This window comes from Crinia signifera, chromosome 1 (assembly GCF_055691185.1).
Source record: "Crinia signifera chromosome 1, ASM5569118v1, whole genome shotgun sequence".
NCBI classification, from domain to species: domain Eukaryota; kingdom Metazoa; phylum Chordata; class Amphibia; order Anura; family Myobatrachidae; genus Crinia; species Crinia signifera.
This window is the reverse complement of record NC_139217.1, coordinates 449,663,667-449,691,482: the sequence shown is the minus strand read 5'-3', so window position 1 is coordinate 449,691,482 and position 27,816 is coordinate 449,663,667. Positions and strand designations below refer to the sequence as shown.

General features: G+C 45.8%; 1 protein-coding gene across 2 annotated transcripts in view; it reads right to left on the bottom strand.

Annotated features, from left to right (window-relative positions):
- The window catches only part of LOC146020913 (leukemia inhibitory factor receptor-like), an 83,744-nt gene extending 73,794 nt beyond the window's left edge, over positions 1 to 9,950 (bottom strand). The window contains exon 1 of one of the 2 annotated variants that reach the window (XM_083154526.1): positions 9,608 to 9,950. The gene's annotated coding sequence lies outside the window, so the exon portion shown is untranslated. The remainder of the gene's footprint in view (positions 1 to 9,607) is intronic. The other variant, XM_083154536.1, reaches the window with a different exon arrangement.
- Positions 9,951 to 27,816: the final 17,866 nt, after the last annotated feature.

Genomic DNA, 27,816 nt, shown 5'->3' with positions numbered 1-27,816 from the left:
GCAGTGATATATCTGTGTGTGTAAATGGTAAAGTCACAAAGCACAAATGCACAGATCTAAAATGGCTGCTGTTATTTGTCCCCCACAACTAGTCCTGCCCATTATTTAAATTTCAAAAACGACAGTCACTGTGCACACACGATGCACCAAAACGACAGTCGGACGACCATCGCAAACGACTCGCGATCGTTTGACGATCGTAAGTAAAAAAATACACCATCTTATGCAAATCGTGAGTCTGGGCCCGGGGGAGCGCTCCCGAGAAGTTCACAGCAAATCGGTTCACGATCGACGCACGATCGTGATCGTTCTGGTGTGTACGAGGCCTTAATTGAGAGCAGCAAGTCACACTCTTCTTCTTGTTTTGAAAATCTTTATTGGTCAATTGATAAAATTGATTACTGTGCGCCCGATAGTTTGGTCCTCCTCACCCCGTTTGGTTGGTTTCTCCAGGACCGTGTGTTTAAATTCATCACACGGGTTCCGCAGGATCACCAAGGTGGGTGATTAGAGATCCTCATTTGTGTTTAGTTGTGTCAAAGGTGAACAAGTCAATCATTAATGACCTGCACCAACTCCGTAGCAATGCCTGGTGTGTGCAATGAAAGAAGTAGGACAATTATATGTAAAGAATGTATAAACACATCTAGTAGGAACACAGAAATGAGACATGTATCATGCAAACAACTCAGACTGAAGCCAAGAGGAAGAAATAAGTCTCAGTAACGCTGGGAAGGTCAAACACGGACGTCTAAATAACAGAGCCCAGCACATGTCTACCGTCTTTGCTCTGTATACAGACTAAGAAGCCTGGTCTGGATCCCCTAAAGTATGGCATGCCGTCGATAGATTTACTGCATAAAAAAGGTTGACTTGGTTTAGACATGAGTTTTTCATGAGTTTTTTTTTTTTACATAAAACAGACCATCCCAGTGGGCATAAAGAGAATATATTGCATCTGTCGACAGACACCCTATCAACCTTTTGAACATGTCAATCTAAACCATGTCGAACAATAGTGGTCAATCTATTTAGGAGGCGTGCAAGCAGAAATCCACTTGCCGGCATTAGCGGCGTGCTGATTAGAATACTTTTTTCAAACTCAGCCTGTAACATGACAGTTAGGAGCTGATTGGCTTGTTTATCACTTTTTAAAACTTGGTGCATCTGGCCCAGAGGGTGGTATTCAACTGTTATATCGCGCCAGATCTCTGGTCTAAAATGACGGGAGATCGTAGGGTTATGATCAATTGATCTATTTTTTTGCGCATTTTCCTCTCATAATGCTCAGGTTAATCAACACATTTGCACATTTCAGTTCCCCACCCCTGGGGACAGTGAGCTGAAATGCTGGTGAAAAAGAATTGAATACCACCCCAATCTTATTGGTTGCTATAGGCAAAATCATTGCTTCATTTTTAGAAGCTTTAGTACATTTACCCCTAAGTACTAAACATTGCTAACCTAAATATTTATAAAAGACCTTTGGACAAAGACAAGGTCACCTGCTCGCTGTTGGAGGACCCAAATATTTGGCTTCATTTATGCTAAGCAACAATTATTCACGGATAAAAAAATGAGAACACAATCTCCAACGGGACAGGGACGGATATGATGGGTGAAAACATTCCCTGCATAATACATTGGCACTATACAGAATATCAGATAATATTAATAACAAATGCTTCAGCAACTGCTAATATGCACCCGAATCGCACCTTAGGCCTCAGCGAGGTCCCTCATTGTGAAGGCCCCCATATACTACTGCGATGTGGGTCGATTTCTCCTGATTTCGATGGACCTGGACGATAAATCGAATGAAATCAGCCCAAATCGGATGTGTAATCCAATGTGCGGTCCCATGTGTAACATTACATGGGAAAGGACCGCATGTGATTGCCAGCTTTAGGCAACTGATGGACAGCATTCTCAGATATCGGTTCAGCCCACAGAATTGCTGCTCCACAGTGTGATAGAGACGGGTACACATTGGAGCGATGTTTCATGATACATCGCCTACACCAGTGTATACCTTCAATTTGCGCACTACCACGGTCGCGTGCAACATTGACAGCTTCGCTGTGCTGCACATCAAACCTAGCGATATTGCAACATGATCGTTCTGTCCATTAAAACTGCTCCAGTGGGTCTTTGATTTGATTAAACATGTTACTAAAGGTCTCTATCCCGTTATTCCCTGAAATTATATTCCTGCATCGGCTTCCACTAGCGGTCCCGACACACTACATCTACATTATAAGACAAATACATATAGCATCCCGAGCAGCCATCGCTCAATATTGGAAGAGATCAGACCCTCCCCGCCTGTCCAAGATTACAGCAGCCGTGCAACGCAGCTGCAAAATGGAAACTATAGGATTTAAATACTCCGTGGCCCCAAATTCCCCATTTACTATATGGTCCCCCTGGTCTAACTATTATGAACTCCAACTAACCTCACAACACTCATAAATTGCCTGGAATATTATAGATACTGTATCTCTACGCTTCCCTATGATACCCCTTTCACATTCGCACACCCGGGTCATACCCTGGAATGTGTTCCCGGATGCACCCTGGGACACTACCCGGGAATGTACTCTTTCACGCTGGCCACCCGACCCGGAATGAAGTCGGGCGGGTGGCGTCATGTGGAGGCTTGGTCAGGACCTGGGTAGAGATCCCGGAATGCTGAACACGGGATATTAGTCCAAGACCCTTTCACACTGCACTAAATCCCGGGTTGATGCGTGTTCATGTGCAGAAACCCGGGAGATTTTTGCAAGTGTGAAAGGGGTATTATTTTTTTATCTCTAATCGTAGAAGGATTAATTGATGTAATATGGCACTGTCCCTGCCCTATGTTCCTTTTAAATTCCTTACTTTTTTCTTTTTCATTTGCTCTTTTTCAACTTGATTGAATTTAGATTAACGTTACATGTTATGTGTGGAATGCATACAATATATATGCAATATTGTTCTTGTACAATTACTATTTTTCTGCACTGTTTGTAATGGCAGACTTCTTTAATAAAAATATTCAGTAAAAAAAAAAAAAATGCTCCAGTGTACATGGGCAATGTCCATCATTAGTAAAATTATCTTAAAGTGATTATAGTCATTATTATTATTGACAGGTTTAGGATTTTCAGAAGCTGTATAGGACACCTGATAAAATATGGGAGGACCTGCAGAAAAAAAGAGCAATTGATCAAGCCTATTGAATGCAAAAAAAAAAAAAAAAAAATCAATGGCCGTGCTAATTAGAACAGAGGTTTGGTCGTTCAATAATGAAAGTCAGTCATTAATAGAAGTAAACACAAACCTAGAAGTTTCAGAAACGAAAGCACTTACTGTGAGTGCATTATGATGCTATTGGCTAGCAAATGTATATAATTAGTGCAATAGTCAGATTATTCTTATCATTAACGAGAAGAAAAAAAAAAACTTGAGATTTTTTTGTTGTTGTTTGAGCCCACACACAGCGCTCTGGGTTATACAGATCTTTGCTTAGTGTTATTTTGTGCTGTAAAGTGTGGTTTTTATGGACCTAAGTAGGTAATTTGTGGCAGTTCTCACTTTGTACGGCCGATTGATGTGGGAAGCGCAGGAACTGTTATGGCTCCTGCAGTTATATACTGTATATTTGTACAATGCTTTACTACTGTATGAAGAATCACATTTTAAAACGCAGGTGAACTTGGTCAACTGAAGTGATTCCATTTGAAAAGTAGGGAAATCAGAATCAGACCAGTATCACAAATTAGTTTGCATGGATGTGTCATTGACATGAAAAACGTATGCAAACGTAACACTTATTCTCTGCCAGCAAAGTGTATATTACATAGCTCCAAGGCTTCCTGTCCAGCAGTGGGAAGGTTTGTCCTGGAATGTAATATATTCTTGAGTACTACCTTCCTGCCAACGCCAACACCCTTTATTTCGTGTTGCCCTCCCCCTTATTCGCTTTCCGTGAAGCTGATTGCTTAAAGGTCCTTGAATTTCTGATTTTGGAGGTCAGAAACTAAGCAGCGCCATTAGTCACGCACCCTCAGATTTTTACAATTTACATGTTCTGGAGCTTTCTGGAAAAATGTAGAGATAAGGCGTATGCTTGGATCCCAGCTTTCTTATTGGAATCTCCACATTGTTATATACCAAATACAAAAACTGTACATTACCAACTAGGAACAGTCTGCTCCAACATCTAGCCTTTTAAGGGTGATCGGTGTCAATGTTTGCCGAGAGATAAAGTATCAACTAATGAGCTGTCATTTTACAGGCCGTATTTGAAAAGGAGCTGATTAATTGGTCCTTTACCTCTCTCATATACCCCATTTTATCTCTCTCCAAGCTTTGATAAATATCACCTTAAAAAGGGGGGACATTCAATCCCGGCAGATATTTCTGTTCCTCAGAAATATCTGCTGTTTTCGCGTAGAGTAGATCGAATTCAGATTTGATCTATTACATTTTCTTCTTTTTTTTTTATAATGACTTTCAGAAACATTCCAGAAGTCGTAAAATACTTGGATCAACGAATCCACATATTTTACAGCGGAAACGGCCGCTAATCCCCAAATGCATCCATTTCCGCGAATGCAGATTCTGCTTTTCAAAGATCCTATCTACCGCGGCGAGTCCCTGCCAAAAAACGGCCGGGATTGAATAGGTCCTGGATGATATTTCCGAGTATTGGAAATATTGAATACCCCCCAAAGTCTGAATGGAAAGCGTGCCACATGTAGAACGACCAGACCAAAATGTATATAAAAAAATAATGGGTATAGACAGGGCTATTTTTGTGCAGGCTCCAGCAGGAGCTGTGGCCCTTATTCTAGTTCACTCTCTGACAAAATATTTCTTAGATGGACAAAACCATTTGCACTGCAGGTGAGGCAGGTGTAAAACCCCACCCAAATCTAATTATCTCTGCACAAGTAACACCTGCCTCACCTGCAGTGCACATGGTTTTGTCCATCTAAGAAATATTTTGTCAGAAAGAGTGAACTAGAATAAGGGCCACAGTTCCTGCTAGAGCTTGCACAAAAATAGCCCTGGGTATAGAGGAGTAATCAGAGACTACATTACCCCGATATACTCCCTTATCTCGCAAGGTCAATAACACTTATTTCAACATTGGCAGCATACCTGACAACAGTAATGAAACAAGACTGGGGATTAACAGCAAAGAGGAGGAACTGCTGAAAATCTTAAGCCCCGTACACATGGGGCAATTGTAGCCTATACCCGGTGTGTACGGAGCTTTACACTACGACTACGATACATGGAGGTAAATGCCCGAGATCGCACATTTTGCTCATGCAGAACAAAAAGCCACCACAATCACCATGTATAGAAAAGTAAACAGGACAAGAAAGACAGCCCAGCCTGGTAATATACGTCTGAGCCACTTTTCATTTTTAGAAATTTACCCCCGTGCAACAGTATGGGAAAATATTTTGCGCCATCATTTGTAACACCTTCAGGGTAAAATTACTAAAACGGGAATTCTATTGAGGATGGGATGTTGCTCGTAGCAACCAATGAAATTCTACTTATTAAGCAACTTCTAGAACAGGGATGGGGAACCTTCGGCCCTCCAGCTGTTGTTGAACTACACATCCCAGAATGCCCTGCAACAGTTTAGTATGGCCAAATAGTAACACTGTAGAAGGGAATGCTGGGATGTGCAGTTCAACAACAGCTGGAGGGCCAGAGGATCCCCACCCTTGTTCTAGATGATAATAGATGCAATCTGAGCGGTTGCTATGGGCAACACCTCATCTTCACTAGAACTCCCATCTTAGTAAATTTAACCCTTGACCTCACTCCGTAAATCACTGGGGGCGGGATGTACTAACGGGAAAATGCGGTAAAACACCCGTTTTACCGCATTTTCCTATGTATCAATACCCGTCCGCAGCGTTTTCGCTAGGCAGGGTATCGCCACCCTCTGGGTGGCGATACCCTATAGAAGCCTATGGGCTTCTTTCGCCGCCCGCCGTCCGACGTTCGCGCGCCCACCCCCTCCCGTCCTCTTGTGATCATCTCCTCCCCCTGGTTTCACAGCCGGCAGGACATCCGGCTTCAGGGGGGAGGAGGAGACACAGGGGGACGCTGGCAGCCGCCGGGAGGTGACGGAGACCCCCGCAGCCAACATCACAGGTATCGCGGGGGTCTCCGTTACCGCAGCCCGATGCTGGCCGCATATGTTAGTACATATGCGGTAGCATCGCGGCGGCTGCCGTGCGAAGGGCGGAGGTGTATGTTGATACATCCCGCCCTGGGAGATATTGATTATGTAGGGAGACTGCATCCGTCCCATTAATACCCAAAATCTCAGATACCTCAGGTTTACAGAACCAAAGGGCTTCTCTTTATCAAGGCATAAAATAAATCCTGCAAATACAGGAAGATTTTTCAGTATTGTTCAGTTTTGCCTATTTGTCAAAAATAATACAATCCACAATATGCATCCTAATTAAAGGTTCATCTGTGCAGGAATAACGCTGCCTGTGCCACATATACAATATTCATGCAGATAACGAAAAATAGAAAAACACATGATACACAATGATCTCTTTGGTGATTAACACAAATAGTAATAGACTTTGTTCTATAGGAATTCTCAAATAAAAACCACACATTACTATGTGTTAACATGACCAATTAGTACACATATACAGAACACTACACGTTATATACTTCACAAACTGGTACCCAAAAGATGCATTAAAAAGAACTATGTATACTTAGACAATTACAATGGGGACTTAATAAAAAAACTTCCTCAAGTGAGTCTGTATAGTGATAACTAAACACAGCAGTATGTATATAGATGTAATGTCACACAGCAGTCTGTATATAGTAAAGGTGCCCAATGGTGCTGTGCGATGCGCACTCCAGTGAACATCCCATCGCACGGCACATAAAGTATGTGCTGCCTGTGCTTTTAGTACTAGATTGCATCGTATCTAGAACAAGAAGTACGGTGCGTTAGCACATTGTATGCTTTTTGTACTAGATGCTATGCAATCCAGTACCAAAAGCACAGAGTTCATCGCACCGTGCATGGGCAGCTTAAGTGCTGGGGTTAGGCTGTGGGGTAGGTGATGTTAGCAGTGCTGTAGTTGCCCGGAGGCAACATAAATATTGGTGCCCCCCTCCACACACACACACACACCACCTTGTATAAATACATGTATTCATGTGTGTGTCATATATATTATATTTACAATAAAAAGTGTGACATCTTTGTTCCTGCTAAGAGAGGGAATCAGCCACAGAAGTGATATCAATGGCTTTCAATTAACTGATTCAAAGAGAGAAGGAGAGGTGCCCCCTTGGGAGCAGGAGCCCGGCAACAGATGCCATTGCCTCCCGGTGCTAGGTCTCTGGATGCTAGGGTTATGTCGGGTAGTGGGGGGGGGGCTGTCGGCAAACTGACAATTGGGATTGTGAGTGTCGGAATTTCATATCCAAGCCACAGAGCTCACCACAAGTCACATTACATATCCAAAAATCCAGTGACACCTTTGCTTTCTGATGGTTTAATGCACAGAAACTTTCTTTCAAGCACAAAAACGTATAAAAAATCTTGTATACAATGACCTTCAGGTTGGGCGTATAAGGTGTATATGAAAAATAAATGCATTCTGTGCACAGACTTGGGTTCCATCACCAAGATATCTCATTACGATATGCGAATATTCAAAAATACAGAAAAAAGACGGATATCCAATATACATTTGGTCTCAAGCATTTCGGATACGGGAGACTCAACCTGTACATAGAGGCAGATGTATTAAGCCCGATTAAGTGATAAAGTGGAAAATGATAAAGCACCAGCCAATCAGCTCCTACCTGTCAAGTTACAGGCTGGGTTTGAAAAATAACAGTTAGGAGAGATGATTGGTGCTGCGTTATCACTTCACTATACATAATACATCTGCTCCAGTCTGTTACAAGCACCACAAATGACACCGGAATCTGCACATAGAGAATTTGAAATAATAAACACTCATCACACATTATTCTTTATATAGACTACATCAAACAAAGATATTATTCCAGAGAAGCCCAGGAGCTTCATCACACAAACGTACAGATAATGCATCAAATCGTCATACGGTATATTACTATAGCGCCTCATTCTTAAGCCAGGTTTCACTAGAACACAGGTTCTCAAAGTCGGTCCTCAGGACCCCACACAGTGCATGTTTTGCAGGTCTCCTCACAGAATCACAAGTGAGATTATTAGCTCCACCTGTGGATCTTTTAAAATGTGTCAATGAGTAATGTATGCACCTGTCGGGTGACCTGCAGAACATGAATTTTGTGGGGTCCTGAGGACCGAGTTTGAGAACCACTGCACTAGAACAATCGGCATTTGGTGCCATTTCCCTTCGGACCAAAACCAGCGATATGGAGTATCAATATTGGCACGGAGGAACCATTAAAACAATGATTTATTGTTGTTCCTGTATACATTATAACAAGCACTGGATAATTTGAATAATGTGCCGTTCAGTATTTGGAGGCCATATTGGCCTGACATTGTCTGGTCATTCAGTTGGCCGCAAACACACATACAATATCGTCTGACTGACCAAGCAGCGGAACTGCTTAAAGCACATGACCCACAAGAGTGCGCAGCCATGGGTACACACATTGCGATGTAGATGATGGGTCGTTACCGAGTGGCAAATTGTCCCCATATCACTGTAGAACATTCAGCCTGCTATACACAGGGCTCTCCCAGTACCAATCCAGCACTGGACAGATCCCCATGTACCTCACTCTGATAGTGTATATCTTGTAAAGCCTTTTGCAATTGTCCTGATGACGGGATAGATCCCGAAACGCTGTAGACATGCGCCAATAAACTACGTTTTGGTAAAGCCCCTATAAAATATACACTGCATCTGCTGTATGACGCACAGTGTGTGTGTATATAAAACATACACTGCATCTGCTGTATGACGCACAGTGTGTGTATATAAAATATACACTGCATCTGCTGTATGATGCACAGTGCGTGTGATTATATATATATATATATCCCGCTGTGTGACACACAGTATATGTAGTGTATATGCTTTATGACAAACACAGTGTACACTATATATATATATATATATATATATATATATATATATATATATATATATATATGTAGTGTATCTGCTGTATGACACACACAGTGTACAGTATATATATGTAGTTTATCTGCTGTATGACACACACAGTGTACAGTATATATATGTAGTTTATCTGCTGTATGACACACACTCAGTGTACAGTATATGTAGTGTATCTGCTGTATGACACACACACAGTGTGCATATGCAACACACAAAGTATATGTATTGTTTTTGCTATATCACACACGAGTGTACATATGCAACCAACACGCACACTGGACTGCTGTGGAATAACACACACACAGAGACACACACAGTGTATGTCAGCCGTGTATCACACAAGCTCCATATGCTACACGGTGCCTGTAGAACGGGCGCAGTGACGGAGACAAACCCCCCCTCCCAGCCAGGGAGCCGCAGCCGGGCCTCCGCTCCCCGCACGGCCCCGGGCGGTCACTCACCCTGCACGGCCGCCTGCTGTCCCTCTGTGGTCGCGTCCGTAGTGAGTGAGTAGCGGGGATGAGTCACTGGGTAGGGATGGGTAATCATATGATGTTTCATCGGTAACATCGGATTTATGGTTCCAATGTTCGATGTTTAACCCTGCAATGTTGAGGATCCAATGTTTCATCTACATCGCTAGATTTCTCCCCCGATGTTTTTCTCAATCTTCCAATGTTTTTTCTTTTGTGTGTCAATGTGTGCTGCTTTCAATGCTTTGCAGCCAGCTCACTCTCTCCTTGATTTATATTCATTAAAAACTTAAGAGACTGATAAAAAAAAATAATTAACAAACATGACAGTATCACTGCTGGCTGGGCTTTCATATGTGTGTGTGGCTGTGTGCTGCTGCTGTGGGTGGTAGCTGACAGTGAATGACAGTCTGGTCAGCCATTCAGCAGCAGCACACAGGACAGCCCCACCCCTGCCTCACTGCAACTGGTGCTGTTAGTGAGTCACTGTCGCACAGGTCTGGTTTGCATATCAGTGCTGATATACAGACCACACTGTGCTAGAAGCACTACAGCAGACAGCGACACTCCAGGCAGGGAAGAGGAACTGTATGGGTTTTCAAAGATAGCGGGTGCTAGAATGAACAGTATAATACGATAGTCACTAGTAGTGACATTGTGGTGAACTCCCTTCATATTTATTTATTTAATAATAGTTTCTTATATAGCGCAGCATATTCACGTGCGCTTTACAATAGGAGACAGTGATACAACAAACTGGGTATTTACAGTCAGTCAAAGGTATGAGGGCCCTGCTCGCAAGCTTACAATCTATCAATTCATTTATTATTATGCAGCAAGCATATCACAGCACCTTACAAAGGGCCTGATTCAGTTGTGGATGCAGACATTTGCACAGTTTATTTCTGTGCAGTGATTTATTAGTAACAGCGGCTGCAGATACTGAGTGACAGGTACAGTAGTTTCTATTTGAGGGAGGGGATGGGGGCTGGTTTGTCAAATGCAGACGTGTTTCCAACATTAATTTGCAGTTGCACTGGCTCCAGCGTCTTTGATCTGATGGTTATTCTAAGCAACAATCGGGTTGCTCAGATGTTTAATGTTGGCAATGTTGCATCTTTTATACTCAAGCGGTGGATTTGAGAGTGCAACTGCATCCACCTCTGAATTAGGCCCAAAGTTTTTCCATATTAAAACAATCGTGATAAATGTATTTAAATTAAAGTATTTTCTTTTATGAATTAGCAATAGCTTGCTATTACAAATGCCAGCATAGTCATGTTTTTTTTATAACTTGTTACGGAGAGTCAGAGAACCCACAAAGATAAACTTAATAGAGGGATTATTTATCATTTCAGAAGCTTATTAGTGTATTATATGCTTTGGTAACCAGTTTATTTTAAAAAATATCGAAACATCGGTTAACATCGGTTAACATCGGGTTCACAGTACCAATGTTTAGGTCTAAATGATGTTTTGCAACCAATGTTGAAAAACATCATTTGACCGATGTTTTCTTTCGATGTCCCATCCCTATCACTGGGTCACAGCTGCAGCAGCAATCCCAGCCCAGGCTGCCGGAGACCGGGACACAGTGATGTCACCGCCCAGGACACACCCCGCAGCTCTCGGCCCCGCCTCCTGCTGCTGCCCTGGGGCGGGGACAGGGAGACGGGAGCTCCCACAGCAACGGCGACGGCGTCGGCGCCAGCGGCTATGTCTACGTACACAATGCATATTCTTTTACTACAACATGTGTGTGTACACCAGTGACGGCTAACCTTGACACTCCAGCTGTTGTTGAACTACACATCCCAGCATGCCCTGCATCAGTTTTACCATGGCCAAATAGTAAAACTGAAGCAGGGCATGCTGGGATGTGTAGTTCAACATTAGCTGGAGTGTCATGGTTAGCCATCACTGGTATACACAATGGCTAACGAATTTCTCAGCTTTGCGAGCCAAATAAACGCAGCCTGCACGAAACGCCCCCCCTCGCACAGCAAATATCCCTGCACGGATGATGTGGCCGACCATCGAATGATTTCTTAAGCGTTCGCATATCTAAAGGAGCCCACACACGCACCGATGCCGGCGGTGCGATGCTATGCGATAGGGTGCGCGCTCCCGCGGCACCTCATCGCACAGTACAAAAAGTATGTGCTGCACATACTTTTTGTACTAGCTTTTTCTAGCATAGCATTGCATCGCATGCACATCGCATGCACAAGGCATACGATGCGATGCTATGTGTGCTAGTTAAGCCCACAACGCACGCCGGGATCGGTGCGTGTGTGGGCTCCTTAAGTCCCTCTCTGGGGACTCACATTTGCGGAGCTTACCTACGTGAACAGGGTGGGCAGCTGACCCCCTGGTACCCGTGTCATGTCCCCATTAGCATGGGAACGCTCAGCGTTTGCATGGGAACACTCATTAATCGCTCGGCGTTCCCATGGGCGCAACCACGGCCCGCAGCCCCACACCCAGCTCCCACACTGTGACCGACCAGCGAATAATTAATTCGCCGTGGCCGTACGCGCAATGCGGCTGCACATGCGCATAAATGTTTATGCACATGCACATGCGAACCATCGCTCGCCTGTGGGAACGCACAGGGGAGCGATTCAGAATAACCCCCAATGCATAGTGCTACTGCTGCTGTGTCTATAGGTGTACACACAATGCTTACACTACTGCTGTGCTTGTGTGTGTATACAATGCATATACTACTACTACACAGTGTGCTACCACTGCTTGTGAAGAAATCATCAGCACTGACTGAACATGTATAATGTGGGTGCCCTCCGATGCATGTCCCTGGATCTTAACTATGCAGAACAGGTACAATAATAATAGTAATCGTAGCAACCACATGGTAAAACCAAATATACTATCATTCATTTCATTGGTTTACTGTTTTAGCTGAGCTGTACAGTTACCACCCACTTGTCCTAAACTCACACACTTTGGGGGGTTATACAGATTAGATCTCATTAGGCCGTCCGATTATCGATTGACAGATCGTAGTGCGCATGAGCAGGGCCTTTTCAGCGATAAAATCCAGCCACTGTTTTATTCACTGGCCGTACGCAAGTTGATTTACAGGCAGTTGCAGTGGCGTAACTCCCGGAGGCAATCGAGACATTGGCCGCCGGGCGTTAGCCATCAGGGGGGCACAGAGAAGTTGGCCCCGGGCTGCCAGGTTATAAATAAAATATATCTATAACCTAAGAGCCAGCCCTAGGCGGGTACAGACCTAAGCCCAGGGGCCGGATCAGCTAGCAGTGGTGGTTCGCGGGGCACCTGACAGTCAGCGCCGGCGGCTCTGCTACTGTATAGAGCTGAGCCGAGCCACCGGTAATCAGTAGCGCTGGAGGAGGGCACTGACAGCGGCGTGTCTGGACTCTGCAGCGCTGCCGGGGTGGTCTGGAAACTGGCAGCCCCAAATAAATATGCCTACTGCGCCTGGAGGAGGGCTGCTGCACATGCCCAGCCACAGCAGCTTCCTCCTCCAACTCTGACTCCGGGCAGCCAGCATGCTACTATCCTCCCGCCGCAACAGGACTTCAGGGGCAGATCCGGACCGAGCATAGTGGCAGAACTTCTGCTGCAGAAGCATTTTAAAAAGTATGTCATTTTATTATTATATTGTGTTTCTGTGTGGGGTGGGGTGTGTGTGTGTATGTGTGTGTGGGGGGGGGGGGGCTCCAACACCCATGTTGCCTCCGGGCACCTGATAGGAACTTACGCCACTGGGCAGTTGGCATTTGGGGGCGTCATCCGGCGGTCAGGTGCCTTTGGCACCTGATTTGTGAGGCTGGTAGAGATTGCTGACTGGCTGGTTTGGTTGTGTATTACACAAAATCAGCCTGCAGCCAAACAGTTACTGTCTGTAAGCTGCTAATTGCTGGATGGCTGATAGCAGGTGGAGCGACACCGCAGGGAGTTATGATTGTTTTTTTTTACCTAAGCAGGGGCCCCAGTGTGCATTAACTTAGGGCCAGGGGCGGTTTGGCAACACAATCCAGCCCGGGAAAAGTCCTCAAGCAGCCTATGGGGGAGGGTCACAGTAATGAGCGGGGGGACGAGGGGTTGTCATGATAATGAGCACGGGGGGTCACAGTAATGAGCCGGCTCCCAGCTTTTGGGGGGGCGTCACTTACCAAGCGAGGCCACGCACGCCTGCCGCCACACACGCCGAAGCCGCTCAGTCCCGGGTGATGTCACCCGAAAAGCGACTGGCGGCAGCCATATTGAATGTGGGCACTGGCCAGTTGGTGGCTGGGGCCGCGGGCACTAACCGCTGTGGTAATGCAGTCCGAGGCCCGCGGCCCAGCCGGGGGAAAGTGGTGGCCCAGACAGCTAAAAAGCGGCCAAATAAGTACCGGCCCACCGGGAAATGGCCCGGTCTCCCAGCGGGCCAATCCGCCCCTGCCTAGGGCCCACAATGCTGTTAAGATGGCCCTGGGTGTGCCCAGGCCTTTTCAGGTGGGGTGACGACAGCTCCGTCCTCAATCAGTCTGTTTCTGTCGCAGCCGCCGACTAAGTCCTGGTCTATTCACAGACTGCGCACACAGAAAAAAATCATTCGGTGGTGAGTCATTTCCTATGAATTTGCAGATACAGTATTCACAGGGACTGCGATATTTTCGCAGTCCATTCACAGGCTAAAATGAGATTTCACTCTGGCGGCGCCGCGGCTATCTGATCAAAGGGCTCTGCCCTGCGATCAGGTCTGAATAACCCCTATTATCCTTAGGACATAAAAACATCTTCTCAGGTCCTTTTCTTCAGAATTGCTTAAAGAAACATGATTTTAACCAGACACGGAGACACATTTTCACTGTCTGCAAATGTTTTATGTTACCCGTTGTTTCAAACAAAGAACTGGCTGGTATTGGGGATTTGTCTGAGTTATATTAATCGCCAGGCAATAGCAACACTCAGAGCCGCACATCGCTATCTCTATGGCCCCTACACACGGAGCGATGTAGGGCCCTTAAGCAGACGAAACACTGGGAGATTTTGGCTACCTCACAGTGAACACCCCTTTACACCGTACATAATACTCTTGGTGGGGTGGGGTTGCATTCTTCTAAGATCATGAACTATTACTACCTGCATTAGACATAACAAAGCAATATTGTAAAAACCTTTTACTGCGTCATTTTATTGTAGCTTTACCTAAGCCACAGCCATGTTTTAAAAAGTGTCCATTGTAAAATGCGACACAAAATATGGTGGCACTATACTGTGTAACTAAATGACATGACACCGCTGGCTTTTTGAGCCCGGTGCTGGTTTACAAAACACGGGGGACGATTTTGTCCCCTGTATTTTGGGAACCAGGACCTGGCCAAGAGCCTGGCGCTGGTTATAGAAATACAGGGGGACCTCTCTATTTTTGCAACCAGGACCAGTTCAATGAGCCCCGGGCTGGTAGTTGCCAGGCGACAAGGGGGGAGATCGCATGCCATTTTTTAAAATGTATTTAATTAATTTTTTAGCCAAATACGCCTGGAAAATGAGTATTTTCCAGGCTGAATTACCATCTGTAATCACCATACAACCTGGTAGTAAATTTGGATTCACCATTCAGGTGAATGGTGAAATACGTACGTGCTCTTTCGATGGTGTACTCATTCATAAACAAAAATACAAATGAATATACCATACTTGCCTACTTTTGAAAACTAGTTTCAGGGAGATTAGAGTTGGAAATAGAATTTTGCACAGCGCCCCATTGAGGGGGCGTGTCATGCTCCACCCAAAGGGTGTGTCTAGTTCCATATATGGAGAGATTGTGAAAAGAGATTATGAACATGGCACCTAAAAGCGTGGGTGTGTACTGCTACCTCTGAGAGGAATCTTTTAAAATGATTTCTATGCAAATATAGATGAGCCCCAAAGCGGTTATTAAGAGATACTATACTTTCTAAAGTGCTGGGAAATGGTGCTGATGATTCAATGTAACTGTATCTGTCTCTCATTCCTTTTCCCCCCCAAAATGTAACAGTGTAATGTGGGCTAGGTGAAATGAGGGAGATTGATAGACTAATAAGGGAGAGAGGGAGATTGCTGCTATTTCAGGGAGTCTCCTGCAGAATGCAGGAGGGTAGGCAACTATGGAATACACCAGTTGTAAAACAGATTACACACACGGCTTAGAAAAATAGCAAAAGTGAATTTACGGCTGGTAATTGACATCGAATGACTACGAATATGGGCATTCATAGCCACGTTCATAGTTGCTTACTTTCTGGCTTCCCCTCAGTGAAAGGGCAGCCAGTTCAGTGAGGCAGGGGCGCAGGGCCGCTGATGGGGCGGGATGGGGGAGGAGCGGCCTGCGAATCATCCAGAGTGGAGGCGTGGTCAGCACAAATGTGAACTCACCCCCCCCCCTTAGTTCCATTAGTTAAATGGAATCTCGCATTCGCATAAGGAAGTAAATCAGTCTATGGTGGCTTCATGCAAAGCCAATCACTTAGGGCTTCTCCTGGAGAGGAGATTTTAAAAGTAGGCAAGTATGTTTTCAACAGTGCAAGGGCAAAGACACTTCTTAATTCATGCACCCCACATGGCGTACTATAGAAGTCCTTCACTAAACCTGCATTCTACTGTACAGCGGAAATATACTGTATGTCATTAATGTTTCTTTTGTAGCATCAGCAATGATGTTTACACTGAGAGTTCACTGATATACAGTATTTGGAAAGGCTAGATAGGACCGGCCTTGACCGCAAACCGCCAAAGCAAGATAAGACTTTGTTTTCCTAATCTTGGAATTGTTTAGACATCGGCAGTTTCCTGTGTGATCATTCTTCTTGTCCACTTTCTTTTTCCTCCTCCTTTAGACTTTAAAGCTACATTGTAAGTAAAAATATATGTAAAGAGACGCTAGGACTCTGCGAATTCGCACAGCGGCCCATTATTGATACACTGCGCATGTGTGCAGTTCACAGTACGCATGTGCGAGACCATCCTGCAACTTTTTCTAAATGCACGACATTCGCAAGGTGATTGACAGGAAGGAGGAAGAAGGAAGAAAGACGCAGGCATGCCTGGGAAAAAACTGGGAGTGTACGGGAAAACATTCGGCGTGCCTGAGCGATTTAAGGGATGTCAGCTCCAGACCGGATATGCCTTTTTCCATTGCACTGCTTAATAACTCCAGGGCTACACGAAATCTTGGGGCCCCATACACTGTTATCTCTGGGGCCCCCTTATGACCACACACACATAACTGACTAGCATACTAATCCTGCCAAGAGAGAGCCTATCTGAGACATGCCTATATCCACAGATAAATTGAGTGTGCTGGCAGCTTATTAAAAGCTCACTGATACTGATGATGATGGATCTCATGGTACGTTACGCCAGGTGTATGGAAGAGCTCAATGATGTGACACTCGGGGATGACCTGACCTGACAGCTGCCCTGTGTTATCCTGCATGCTGGCGTTCTTCCTCCACTGAGATAACCTCACATGTGATGTTAGAGGGATGAGGCCAGAGGTTCTATGTGACTAGTTTGTAGATTATGGAGATTGTATGTTTGGATTCCTGCTGGAGAATAAACTGTGTTAAATCTCTTCCAAAAACATTGTTCTTATTCATTCAACCCAGATAATGTTTCTTCTGGGTCGATGCCCACATTTTTCTGGCATGGGAAGTTACGTCTCCTTGTAGAGTTTGGGAGTAATTTAGGGCCTAATTCAGTACCGCTCGCTATGCAGCAGTCGTTTGCTACTTAGAGAGCACCCAGTCCTTTAATCCCAGTCATGGATTAAAAGCGTCGAAGGTGTCTGGATAGACAGTCAACATGTCAACACCAAAATGTCACACAAGATTGACATTGACAAAAGCTATTCTAGAAATAGAAGAAAAACCTGCTCCCCCGGGAATGCCGCCTAGGTCCCTCTCCTTGGTCTACCACACCATACACAATTTCTTTATACGAGGAATGGAGAGGGGACCTCCGGTGCTTTCCCCAAAACTAATGGCAAAAGGTTGACATGCAGGAGGGCAACATTTAAAGGTTTACAAATGAGAATTTTTAAATTAGTTTTTCAGTTTTTTTCTTTTTGTGTCGATATCGACACCTGAGCATGTGGGTCCCCCAATTAGTGTACTCGCTTCGAACCTTGCTTCGATCCAGGGGTCTGATTCAGACCTCATCGCATGGGTGCGAGTTGGCAGCTGCCAGCGATTACTATAGCCATTGAATGATGTGCAAGACTCATGTCGACCTTTTGACTGTTGGCCTTCCCGTTGTTGACCTAATGCTTGTGTCGACATTCCGACCCTGTTGACCTTAGCCATGTTGTCCTATTTCAGGCCTGTCAACCTTCAGTGGTTGACCCAATGCATGTCGACTTTAATAGGGTCCACTAGGGATGGCCATCGGCCATCGATGATTAGAAATCATCGATGGTTTATGGCCGATGATGAATAGATTTGCCATCGATGGGGGAGAACCAGATGGTTTCCCACCATCGATGTATAGCTTAAACTTTACATTTTTGCTTTTTCCCTAAAGTGCCGGGACACATAGCATAGCTCCGCCCCCGACACCCGCGAAGCCATGCCCCCGCATTTTGATTGGCCCACAGGCCACTCAATCAGTGAAAATGGATGACCATCGATATACAAAAACATTAATGGTCATCCATTGAATAGTTATACACTATCAATGGCCAGTTGCACTTTTGCCATCGATGGCAACCATCGATGGCAAAGGCAACGATGGCCATCCCTAGGGTCCACCTAATGACCGTACCCCCTGATATCCTGATGGTTGGGAGGTATGCTGTCTCCCAGTGGCGTAAGTTCATCCAAGTTGCCCGGAGGCAAGATAAGTATTGGTGCCCCCCCAAATAGCTCAATCAGTAAGGTGTCTGTCTCCAGTAAGGTCATGGGATCTAATACAGGGTGTGATACTTGCAAAAATGATGTTAGAAGGAGGAGTCAGCCACATTAGCAATATCAACTGTTTTCAATTAACTGATTCAAACTTGATGGGGATGAGAGGTGCCCCCTTGGGAGCAGGAGCCCGGCGGCAGATGACTCCATTGCCTCCCAGAGTTCTGCCTCTGCTGTCTCCATATGTTTTCCGGCCAGGAAATGACCCGGACTGTGACGGGGCCTTCTCACAACAAAATCTACTGAGAACATATACAACAAAAAGTCCCGATATGTTCTGTAAAAACACCTCCAAGGATGAACGTTATCTTCTGCTCTAGATTTCTGTCTGCCGTCCTGTTATGTGTAGATTTTGTATTGTGAGAGAAAAATACCCGTGGAATAAATGAAGGGGATTACTGGAACTTTCACATTAGTTAGTTAATTAGAAAAAAATAAGTCTTAAAGGAAACCTGATAATGAAATCCCCACCGCTGCCTCATTTGTCACATATTCTGTATTCAGCAATTATAGGAAATGTCCTTTGGCATGCAGCTGGAAGTGAATGACTGCCTGTCTTTAGGAACGGCAGCATTCCCCTCGCTCAAGATATTTATGGAAGACCATTGGCTACAGGCCTGGATTCATATTTTACGACCCCCTGTGCATCATTGCTCCACTCATCAGGGAATGTATTTGTTGGACACATATACCCCCCCCAACTTCTGTGCTGAGCAACAAGGGATGGTTGCGCTTGCTGCAGGCTGGAAATTTGGGGATGTGGCCTTGTATCCAGGGGGCGTGGACGGTGATTGTGGGACTCCCGCAAGGCCACACCCCATGTTTTTACTGCTGTGTATGCTGCTAGCCATGCTCTCTGCCCCTCTGGCTCCCTGACTAGCACTATGTACATGTGCACAGCGTCTAATTACTGCTGCTCTGCTCAGCAGGCGGAGGGACTCCGAACAGTCCAAACCCCCACCGCTGGTCACTGCTGACCACGGGTGGGATGCTGGACAGTCCTCAAAAAAGGGACTATCCTGCAAAGGTGATAGTTAGAGGTATTGACTAGGGAAGCCAATCCCGGGGCATTTTTTCAATCCCGTAATTCAAAATTGGAAAATGCCCAATCCCAGGTTTCCTGTGATTGGCTTCCCTAATAAAAAAAAATGCCCCGGCATTACATTTATGGCAGGGTGCAGACGGGAGCAGCTGGGATCTGTGTCGGCGGGCGGCCGGGTAGCTGGGAGCCAGACTGGGGAGCTGGAGGCGCATATGGGAGCCGGGCCAGGGCATGCATTGCAGCTGTGGGCGGGTAGAGCGGCTGTGTGGCCTTCGGCAGTTCACGCTGTGACCGTCACACTGCAGGCCGGGCATCGGGAACAGCTGGGCAGCATCTGAGCAAGTGCTCAGACACTGCCCGGCAATAGACTGCGTATGCACGATTTTGGGGCCACCAGTGATGGGTAAAAAAATGGCCCTAGGGCCAAATGTGACCATCTAAGCATTCCCCTGTGACCCTGTTATCTCCATTACACTGAATTGTCAGACTTGTTTGTCATAGCTTGTAGCAATTAATTGTTTTACATAAAAATGCCTGTTGAAAACAAAAGTTCTCATCTGTGATGGTAGGTGAAACTAGTTCCACCGTCACCATGGCCCTGCACAGTCATTCCAACAGAAATGCCCATCCCACCACCCACATCAATAAATGATGCAGGTACAGTAGCACTAGTGTCATTGATGAGCTGTAGCCACCTCCCCCTTTCTCAGGTCCTGGCAGCTGTATGGTCCTCCTCTATCTGCAGCCCGCCCCTCCTTGTACTCATACAGGCTGCATCCGTCAACCAGCGATCATTCCCTCCTCAGGTTTCAGCAGTTTCCATCAAGGTATATGTGATGTCATACCGTCATCACTGCTGAAGCGAAGAAGAGCCACATAGAGGAGCAGGCTATATGTATGCTGAAGGCAAGACAGGAGGGGGCTGGAGGGACACAGAGTGGTAGGCAATCTACTGGAGGGATATGGGTGGGTAGCTTCCTGGTTGATAGCGGCAGCAATGTGTATCAATGGCAATACTGTGAGCATTTTGTGTATAAGGGTCTCTACTGCGGACATTATGGGGTTTGTTTGCTATGATGGAAACTGTTAATAAATAATAAATAAATATGATGAGAGCTCTATTGAAGATGGGATATTACTATAGGCAGGCAACTAATCACATTCTGGGCCAGATTCTCTAAGCTTCAAAAGTGATAAAAGGGATAAAAAGGGATAAGAGTGATAAACAGCCAGCCAATCAGCTCTTGTCTGACATTTTTCAAACACAGTCTGTGACATAGCAGGCAGGAGCTGATTGGCTGGCTGTTTATCACTCTCTATTTTATCACTTTTGAAGCTTAGAGAATCTGTCCCCCAGTCTTTTATCTTATAGAAGGTGCTAAATAAATAAGTAGATTTTGATATGCTGTGGAAAACGTCTCACCTTCAATAGAACTCCCATCTTAGTAAATAAACCCCTATGTGTAAGGGGCACTACTACTGTGGCCATTTTGTGTATAAGTGGCACTACTACTGTGGGCATTATGTTTAAGGGGCACTACTACTGGGTGAATTTTGTATGAAGGGCACTAATGAGTGGCACAACATGAATAAGGGGCATTAGTATGTGGTATCATATGAATCAGGCACACTATTGAGGTGTAATGTGAATAAGATTGTACTACTGTGCGGCATAATTTGAATTGAGTGTTCTATTGTTTGGCCATGTTTCTTCCTTGTGATACCACTGCCCCTTTATAAGGTATGGGAGATAGGACACAAATTTATAGTTTGCAGAGGGGTTCTGAGAACCCTAGCACTGGCCTTGACTCGGTTTAATGGGGGAGATGGGTCTGTGAAACGAGTTCTAAAACCCCTCCAGGACCACTTTAAGCCCCCACTATTTTGGCCCATGTGCTGTTAGGGTGTTAGGAAAGGATTATGCATGCACAATTCAAAATAAAAGAAGAATGAAATGATAGGAGAAGAAAGAGACACAAAGGTCACTGGGGAGGGGTGGGGGTGGGGGGTCTATGGTACTTGTGTACTAGCACGGTGCCCCGATAATTAGTCGCCCGATTTTTTAATCACATCGCATGCCATACACCCGATGGCATGCGATGCAATTTTAACGCATATACGATATTAAATTGCATAAGCACCCTAATGGGTGTTTTTAAGCACCCTAATGGGTGCTTACAATGCTTAAATGCACCCCCACGCCACCCCCCCCAGTATAAACGTGAACGGTACGCGTCCTACGACCTTTTCATACCCCCACTATCCACATGGAGTTGATTTTATAAAGTGTGGCGAGCGCAGCGAGCCACCGAGCCCGAAGCGTGGCGACCGCAGCGCGCCCCACGAGGGGATGCGGATACCTGTGAAGCCCGCGAGGGGACGCGGATACCTGTGAAGGTATCCGCGTCCGCTCGCCACGCTTCAGGCTTGGTGGCTCGCTGCGCTCGCCACACTTTATAAAACCAACTCCACGCCGACGTGGATAGTGGGGGTATTAAAAGGTCGTAGGCAGTGGCGTAACTACTGTAAGGCAGCCCCAGCAGCCGCTTGGGGGAGCAAGCAGCAGTGGGGTCTGTGTGGGCGCCGGCACCCGCTCGACGCACCGACATAATGCTGCCTGCCCCTGCCCACTGACTGATCAATGGAGCCGAGTCAGCCGCAGCGCGGGTGCCGCCATGGCAGAGATGACAAATCCCCCCCACTGTTTCAATTGATTGTACACAGAGTGAGCTATTGGCTACTGTGTACAGGGTGGGCGGATGGGCGTGCTAGGGTGGCCTGGGATGCGTCAGAGCCAAGGGAAGCAGCAGTGTCTGCAGGTCTCTCTTCCTCTCTCCTGCTTCAGCTTCTCCATTATGCGTGTGATATCATCACGTCACACACTGGGCAAACACGCTGGAGAGGAGCCTGGGGGGGGGGCACAAACTTTTTGGCAGGGGGGAGCAAAATGTATAGTTACGCCACTGGTCGTAGGACACGTACCGCCGCCCCTCGCGGGCTCGCTGCGCTCTCATGCTTCGGGTTCACGTTTATACTGGGGGGGGGTGGCGTGGGGGTGCATTTAAGCATTGTAAGCACCCATTAGCGTGCTTATACAATTTATAATCGCATCCCATTGCATTGTACGGCATTGCACAACATCGGCCAATATCGCGTCACATCGCATCACATGCGATATGGTCTGCGATGCGATGGGCGCCGTGATAGTACACAAGTACCGGGTCTATTATTGCTTCTGCGCTGTGATTCTATTATTACTTAATGGCGGACTCTCGTTCAGCTTCATTCAAATACTACTAGAAGCAGTGGTGCCACTAAGAGACCCTCAGAGCTTGTGTGAAGACACAAGTGTCCAAAAAGAGGGCGTCACTTCATGTAATAGGGGTATGGCTTTGTGGGATCCCTGCTGACATCACTAAAGGGGTGTGTCTGTGCGGTTCATAGAAATCATAGACAGAGAAAGAGAGAAACAGAGAAAACATAGAAAACATAGAAACGTGCATCATCTTGTAAGTTGTGCACGGCAGTGTCCGCCATCTTTAACAATTATTATACATTAGTGTTCATTCTAGCACCCGCTATCTTTGAAAACCCATGCGGTTCCTGTTTCCTGCCTGGGGTGTCGCTGTCTGCTGTGGTGTTTCTAGCACAGGTCTGGTTTGCATATCAGTGCTGATATACAGACCACACTGTGCTAGTTGCACTTCAGCAGACAGCGACACCCCAGGCAGGGAAGAGGAACTGCATGGGTTTCCAAAGATAGCGGGTGCTAGAATGAACACTATATACATGTTTAATAAGAGACTTAGAATGCCTTGTTGCAGGCAGTAGAATAGTCACTGACATTCTCTCCCCGGCCACTCCTGATGTCTGCAGGGCAGATAAGCGATGCTTCTGGCATGAACTCAGCTCATAGAAAATACTCAAGGTAAATACTGGCAGCAGTCCAGGACAAGTCCTGCCAGAAACTCAGGGCAGCTCCTGCCAAGCGCTTAGACACGGAACCTCTCCGGCTGTAGCAATGCCCTTCGTCAGTCTATTTATGGAAGAGGAAGAAGAGAATGACATGGTTTATAGAACACTTGATGTTTTCCCTATGCACAGTCCACCATGAATGCTGTGTCCTGTACAGATATGTTATATCTGCGAGTACCCGAGAAAGTACATAAAACGCTCTGTCCCTCACATGCACCTATTGTACCCTGAAATCACCCCCACACAGATCTATCAAGCTCTGGAATACGTGGCCAGTACGGTATAAGGTCACCAGGTCGACAAGGGGAAAGTCAACATGCATTGGTTCAACCACTGACCAAGAGCCCAAGGGCTTAACTGACGTTTATGGACATCCATCCACCATTTAAGTGTACAGATTGTTGTTATACCATCAGTTCACAGTACCTGTAATTGGACCTTGTTTATAAACTGCTACACTCCTGTGAGCAACTTTTTTAATAAATTGTTTCTTATTGTCATTTGAATTGTACAGTTCAATTATATAAGGTCTTTTTAGCGCACCCTGAAAACCCCATTTTTCTCCATTTCTCTAACCGGGTCCCATCTAACAGGGGATCCTTTCAGGGCTGCAGCTCTTTCCGTTACTCCCATTGAGCGCACTGTGTGGCCCCCCCCTTTGCCATTTCCCATATATATATATATATATATAAAAAGAAAGAGTATAAAATCATGCGCTTATACCTATCCCGCTCAGACCAGTATAGAGTCCACTGATGATATTAAATCAAGAGTTCAGACACCATCCACTTTGAATAGTGGTGCAGCAACCTTTCTCTCAGAAGCAACCTCTGGAATCCGCAGAGGACAAAGGTCTCGAAAAGAATAGAGAAGGTGCACCTCATGGTGCAATAAACGAGATACAGTTTATTAAGTCAAGATTAAGCGAGGGCTGCATAGGCATGAGGGCATATAAGAGCCTTGCAATTTTGTGATTGGTATAATAAAGTTAGTTGAAATGTTGTTTACCCCATAGAGTCCAGTGTTGTAGGTGTAGCCAATCAGGGTAGAATGGGTGGTAGCTTATGCAGGGGTATTTAGGGGGTAGTCAGGTGATCCTTCTTCCTCTTTGAGTCTGGATTCCCATCCTCCCTCCCTTGTTTTCTTCAATTACCACCCGGCCTTTCGGCCTTCACACAATTTGGCTTCACAAATATCAATTTATAATTGGTGGGAGGGCGCTCTCGATCAGCGGTCAAGTTTGAGGTACAGGAGGTCACTGTGCGGTATTGCCACCCTCTGCCAGGAAGACTGGTGAGTCCCGCCCCCGAGGGGGGACGATGGCCACTTCCTTGAACTGTCCTCACCATGCAATAGGAGGGGCGGTAAGACCGTCACAGTGCGGGCTGTGCCTTGGATTCAATGGGGGCGGTTCATCGCCCTGGTTACAAGTTGGGGCATTGTAGTCGCCGTCATTGTTAACGTTTGTGACTTAGCTCATCTCCAAGCGCTCTGCTGGCTATCCCTTTCAATAGGGTCATACCAACAATAAATACTGTTGACCTTTTAAACTTATGCAGTGGTTGTCCGTGTGGTTATTTCAGGTCATGTGTCCATGTGATTTATTTCAGGTCATGTGTCTGAGTCTGGTTTTTCTAGGGGTAACAAATGTTAATGTTAAGGAAAAGGTCAATCACAATAATTCAATAGGCGCCTTAACAGTCTCCTAGATAAAACAAGTCAAGAGACTAGTACCATTTAAAATAGCACTGTGGACTGGTTACCACACGGCATAATCAAATAGCCACGGCAAAACTGCTCACGGTATCCACGGTGGGAACGGCCGGATCAATCCACAGATGACGCCGCCAAGCTGGCTTGCTTGGACGGCTGACAGAGGACGTCACACGCTACGAACCCAGGGAGGCCGGAGAACGATCAGCTGGAAGGACACGTCGTAGGCCACGCTCTGACGCGTTTCGTCACTGGGACTTCGTCAGAGGGAGTGGCTACTACGCGCGTCCGTCCAGTCTTTATTGTGCCTGGCCTGTCAATCAAGACAAGTCCGGCTGGGGTCCTCCCACATAGATGTTATACAGAAGAGAGTAGGAGAAAGTGCATTGTGCCTAGTTACACAAGCGCTGACAAACAAACGCTGTCAGCGCTCACCGCCAGATTAATACTGAGGGAACAAATGCTAGTTAATGACGATCTGTATATAACGACCCTACCCAGATCAATCGTGAGAAGTTTTTTACAAGCCGGCATTACATTTCATATATAATCATTATTAAAAACTATATCATATATAAAAACCACAATTACGTATAACATAAAAAATACATATAAATACAGTACCATACATCAAGCAAAGGAAAAAACCTCAAACCTGACCTGCCCCTCATATGTCACAACAATAATCAATTTCATATAATGAGTGAAAGACTAGAAAGGCAACGAAATATAAAAATATACTTAAAAATATATATACTCATATATGCATATATATACCCTGTTAGTTGATAAATGGGGTGATCTCGTATTCCTCATTAAGCCCTGCTGGGGCGAACATATTCAATTTGAGGATCCAGGTAGTTTCGTGTCTTAGCAACAATTTTTCACGGTCACGTCCCCGTTTATTCTGCTGGACTAGCTCAATTCCTTTAACCATTAAAGTAGATGGATCACAATTATGTACTTCTTTGAAGTGTCTTGAGACACTACGGTTAAGGACACCATGTTTTATATTGCGGATATGTTCTAGGATACGGATCTTCAGACACCGCTTGGTTTTACCAATGTATCTGAGTCCGCATCCACAAATTAGAAGATATACTACGAAGGAGGAGTTACAATTAATAAACTTAGCGATCTTATGGTCAGTACCATCAATACAGGACCCCTTTTTCATAAAAGGGCAGATCTTACACCAATTACAGGGGAATGACCCATTGATGGACAGAAAAGTATTAGAAGTATAATTGTGTAACTAGGCACAATGCACTTTCTCCTACTTTCTTCTGTATAACATCTATGTGGGAGGACCCCAGCCGGACTTGTCTTGATTGTCAGGCCAGGCACAATAAAGACTGGATGGACGCGCGTAGTAGCCACGCCCTCTGACGAAGTCCCAGTGACGAAACGCGTCAGAGCGTGGCACTCTTGGGAATGGGTGAGCAGGGGGAGGAGAGCTCAGCCGGCACAGTCCGTCGGTCCAGGCAGCACACGGAGCCGGGGCCAGGAGGAAGTTAGTTACTACGCAGCGAATGTGAATCTGACCGCTGAAAATGCGGTACATTTGGTACAATGCAATTTGCCGGTACAGACTGTTAAAAAACGGTGCAAACTTTTGCCCTAAAAACAATATTGTGAGGTGTTCAGAATAGACTGGAAATGAGTGGAAATTAATGATATTGAGGTTAATAATAGCATGGGAACAAAAAAAAAAAAATCTGCGATCTTAGCCGTTTTTATGCTATAAAAAAAAAAAAACACTGCCCGAGATACAGACCCAAAAACGCGAAACATGAAAAGTGCCCAGTGCACATCTCTAGTTTTCAGGGACATGCACATTTAGGGACATACACATTTTCTTATTGGCGCAAATACTTATTGACGATTACCAGACAATATTCCATTGTACTGTAGGAAACAAACATTTATAGTACACTAGTTTAAAGCCCATCAAAATGACGGCTCCTGCAATGTACTTTCACTTTGTCAGTTTTTACTTTCACTTTGAGCTGTGAAGGAGTCCACAAACTCTCCACCTAAACCATACCTCCCAACCGTCCCGGATTCGGCGGGACATTCACGATTTACGGCCGATGTCCCGTCGTCCCGGTACTGCTTACCGCAGTCCCGGCTTCCCGAGACGGTTGGGAGATATAAACCACGCCCCCACGCTCTCTAGGACGTCACTGTGCCTCCAGCGTATGTGCGCAAGCTGCTGGGCGGTCACAGTGACGTCCTCTTCCTATCCAGCAGCTGCAGTACGGACAGACGGGCGAGCGGGGGGGGGGGGGAATTGCCAGTGCCTCCTAAGAAGCGACTAAGCTGAAGTTATATTACGACGAGCGGCGAAAACGGGGGCGTGGCCGGATTTTGCGTCACCCCGTGAGGCCACGCCCCTTTCCTTGAGGCCACGCCCCCTTTTCGGGAGCCGCACGAACGTCCCGACCTCCCAACTTCAAAAGTTGGGAGGTATGCCTAAACCCCAGTCCCTATCTGCTCCTACTTCCAATCTCTGCCATGGGGTTGTCTGTGTATTATAAATACAT